The sequence below is a fragment of the Triticum dicoccoides genome, chromosome 4B (genome assembly GCF_002162155.2).
Source record: "Triticum dicoccoides isolate Atlit2015 ecotype Zavitan chromosome 4B, WEW_v2.0, whole genome shotgun sequence".
NCBI lineage: Eukaryota > Viridiplantae > Streptophyta > Magnoliopsida > Poales > Poaceae > Triticum > Triticum dicoccoides.
In genome coordinates this window covers 30,837,865-30,842,264 of record NC_041387.1, presented here as the reverse complement: position 1 = coordinate 30,842,264, position 4,400 = coordinate 30,837,865, and the positions used below count along the sequence as shown (strand labels likewise).

The 4,400-nt window shown below is 44.6% G+C and overlaps 1 long non-coding RNA gene across 2 annotated transcripts; it reads left to right on the top strand.

Moving 5' to 3' along the window:
- Positions 1-598: 598 nt before the first annotated feature.
- LOC119294792 lies at positions 599-3,337 on the top strand. Of its 2 annotated transcripts, none has more exons than XR_005143548.1 (4): positions 599-763; positions 879-1,107; positions 2,800-2,904; positions 2,988-3,337. It is a non-coding gene; the product is annotated as an uncharacterized LOC119294792 (long non-coding RNA). The 2 variants fall into 2 exon arrangements; XR_005143549.1 differs by having other exon boundaries at positions 2,478-2,904.
- The last annotated feature ends 1,063 nt before the right edge of the window (positions 3,338-4,400 follow it).

The window sequence follows — 4,400 nt, the reverse complement described above, 5'->3', positions numbered from 1 at the left end:
GGGCCGAACTCCACAGGTTGCCCGGGCTTGCTATGAGGTCTGTCGTGGATCATCTTTGGCCACGTGGACCAAGGCCGGACATCTATTTTGGATTGGTGCAACAATTTCTTGGTGTTGTGTCGCATATAGATGCTGTGAAGAGGTCGGCGTGCATAGAGGGTGCGCGGATGGCTCTTGCCCGTGTTAAAACATACTGGGTTGGGATGGAAACCACCCCTATTGCAACCCGGGGTGCGGCGGAAGGCCAGGACCCGGCCGAGCACTATTTTGAAGAAGTCTTAGAAGGCGCCCGTTTAATAGAGGCTCAGTGCTCGAAGAGTGTCATGTTCGAATGACATGTATCTCAATTGTAAAGACAATGCTATTTTGATTATAAAGGTTGTGTTCATAACGCAACGCTTTGGTGCACGAGCTGAGCTGCTCCTAATATCCCTCGCGTTGGTTTTCGTCTTGGGATTCAGAAAACTCGGTCTGACACGCCTGCGCTGATTCATCGGAAAAGCGTTATGCGGTTCGCGTACGTAGCGAACAGTGCGTTGGCTGCACGTCCGTCGGCGCGCGGTGCTTTGCTGGTCCGTGGCCCAGAACGTTACTTTTTTCCATGAGCCGTGGAACAGGAGTTAGGTAGTAGCAAACCCTTACCACGGTGGTTCTAGAAACCAGACGCCGCCGCGGGCAACTATCCCCCACCCCCACTGCTGTGGAAGGCTGCGCTGGCTCCGGCTAACCGGCGATGGAAGATCCTGCTGGACTCTGTCGACATGTAAGGGAACCCTCCCCTACTAGGAGATCTATCAGTTATTCAGTTTTTCCTAGTCCGGTCGACAGGGGAGCCGCCTGACCATGGCTAAGCCGCCCTCCATGGCTGTGTGTTGCAGGTTCCCACTACGATGCGGACAGCTTGGACCACCCGGATCTGGTTCCTCTGGCGGATCTCCAGCGGATTGCCGACACAAGCGCTGACCCGGTTCCTGTTCCTGGTGCGGCGAGCGTGTTGGCGGCGCAAGACAGGGCAGGTAGGAAGCCGACGGCCGCCGCCGGTGGGAGGCTTCTCCGAGGCAGGGCAGGTAGGAAGGTGAATCCACAGGCGCCTGGATGGACAAACAGGTGCGGCCTGAAGCTAGCCATTGCAGGGCACCTGCTATTTACTGTTTTGTTGAACGCTACTCTGTTTGACGTACGCCGCCTTGAAATTCGCTGCCATACTTTCTGTAAGTTCGACTAGCTGAATGAACGGGATGAAGATGATCGTTCATATGGCTTGTGTAGGATGCGAACAGGTAGATCTTGGTAAGATAGCTTATGCTCCCACACCGTAATTTGTCACATAATGCAGAATTTAGAAACGGACATATAGATGCTGCTTAAAATTATTGGAAAGTGGCGAGTGTAAGGAGTTGTGTTTGTGTAGTCAGCTAAAAGATGAAGTCTGAACTCGAAGTGCACACGTTGAAACAAAGAAGACAAAAAACTGATTGTGAGTAGTGTCACTCAGGATTTTGTATTTTCTGCCACACCATTCATACTGAATTTGCCTTTCATGTTTCTCACAGTGTGTTTCAAATTTGTATCTGGAATTCTGTATAGATGGTTTGTGAGTACTGAAAGCATTTGAATATGTTTCTTGAGAAATGTTAGCATGGCACCATGCAAAGCGTGGTCCCATCTGATATTCCACCACCATTCCTGCTAGTCAGCATTTCATTTCCGCCCCCTGCGCCTCGACCTCCTCCTCTTATCTTTCTATGTAAGCAACTGCATCAACCAGATCACTGAGATCAGATCAGATGAGATACACGCACTGGGTTTGGATGTAGATAGATCCACGGTCCTGTCAGCTCTTCACCAAATGCATGCACTAATGTACCAGTAGTATTTGGTGGAAGTCATGTACACTATTACTTGTTTTCTGGTGATGTACTACAATAGCATCCCCTTGCTGTGCGTATAAACAACACTACTCCAGAAATGGTTTTCCTTCTGCGATGATACGCATCACACACGGATGCAAGATTAACCCGTACATGTGAAGTGTCAACAGAGACACACAAAACTAATACTAGATATTAACATGTCTAGTTATGGGAGTGTCGTGATATCGCTGTTCTTGTGCCTATTTGTGCATCCTGATATTTACTCCCTCTGTAAAGAAATATAAGATCGTTTAGATCACTAATTTATTTTTGAACAGAAATGATGTCTTATCAGCATATACACCACTTTGAACATCGAGTTAACCTCGTCACTTCATATCACTTGATGGCAGAATGAAAAATGATGCATCCCAAGAAACAACACACAGGTTGCATGGTGAAACTTAGCTTATTGTGTGACAATTTCCTGCTTCAAATTAATGGTGACATGTAGTGTACAAAATGAAAGAATCATATGTGACATAAGGTGCATTACATTCTAGTTAGTAGCGTATAAGATGATTTTTGGATTACTAACTGACATAAGTAATCATTACATTCTAGATATTATGGGATGGAGGGAGTACTTACTACCAAAAGATGGAGAATGGCGTTTGGGGATATGTATGAATCTTGTGTGTACCCCGCTTTCTCAGCTCGCTGATGGAGACCATCTTAGCTAAATTTTTTTGTGAGACTACCTTGAAAATTTCTTGACAAGCATGTTTAATTCTAGCTAGCCTAGTTTTTACCTACAATTCACAAGATACAGGACAATTTGTGAGGTTGCATTTACCAGCAACGAAGCTCACATTGTATACTTTTATGTATATTTGTCATCATGTATATCACAAATGATATAGGCAGACATATTTTAATATTTCAGAAGAGTGTGTCGAAAGATCAAGTGGTGTTGACAAGCAAATGGAAATGTGCGAAGCCATGCATGGACCAGAAACAACAGGTGTAATGCTATTGAAGAGCAAGAGAAGTAAGTCCCTCGCCCTCCATGTTCCCTGTGACAGTAATTGTGTTATTTGATTTTTCTTTTGATCACCTGTGTTTGCATTATAGGTTGGAGAAGCAGGAGAAGAAACGAAGGCAGAAGGAGATTAATTGTCCAAATTAGCACTGAAGCTGCAGCGGGACAAATTAGCCCCAGTTCTCTCTTGTGGGTTTAATTATGAATGGTACTGTTTACACTGGCATGCTTAGTTATGAATGCTATGTGAGCTAGACATATCACAATTAAAGATTTTCCTCTTATTTTGCCAAGCTAACAACATGGATCCTGTGTGGTGTTGCACCATCTTTTGTGTCCAGGTTGTATGTTCTAGTTGGTAGATTATAAACTTTGTTGGATTTTGCCTTAAGTATTTGAATCATGGTACAACCAGTCAGCTAGTTGTCTTTTTAGTTCTCCAGATCTTGTGATGCCTAATTATCTTCTGCCTAATTTTTGTTCTGCTTTGCTTGGAAAAGCGATGCCACATATTCACAGTTGCGGTGATGCAGGTTTGCTTGTCCAGTGTACTTCATGGTGCATGTACCTGGGTGTTTAGCCCACGTTCCAATACATCTTGTGTACATCTTTTGATCTATCTCCGAATGAAAATCTGAAATCTGAGTACATTCCATGGGTCTTTCAGAAAATCTGAAACATGACAATCTGTTTGTTCCTTGGGAGCTTACCATCTCCCTCGGTGTAATATCATGAGTTTTGGTATATTGCCATGCCATCTGTAGATTTGGTTAACATTGGCATATGGTGTTGTGCCATCTGTAGATTTGGTTAACATTGGCATGATGTTGTGTGATAAACACCTGTATGAAAAATACCAAGCGTGAATGCTGACATCTTGCACTTGTATCGTGTTGTTCTATTTTGATTTCAATCTTGCAAATTGTCCACTTAATCTCTCCAAGTTTAATGTTCAAAGGGTGTGTAAAACTAGATAGGGTGTAGCGTTTAGCCGAGCAGCAGCCTTGAGCTCAAGGCGGCATTCACTTTTGAGGTGTAAGAAAGTACACATGAATCATATGTATGTGGACGTCACATTAGCCACGTAGAATTAAGTGGACTTTGACATAATCCCGCATAAATAATTGTGGCTAAGCCAAACGCGGACGCCGGGTGGCCGTTACAGCTGCTGAGCCACGACTCAGCCTGGTACAGTGCATTAACTGAGCCGTGTAGGCTCAGCTGTTCCGCCTCTTCCTACCGTCTGTCATTCCAATTAATGCGGCCACGAACAGACTATATTTGCCAACAATGCATCTTCTATACCTGACAGATATACAGCAACCGACACACATCCACATGCTACTGAGCGGTGATGATTTCAGGTTCAGATGAGCCCGAGCTCCGAATGAAATATCCGTTGTGTTTATACTTTTGCTCGAAAGTATTATAATGCCTCCTATGCGGCCGTTTATGTATGTATATAACCTGAAAGTTTGCAGTCGTCGGCTTCAGCCCCCACGCAT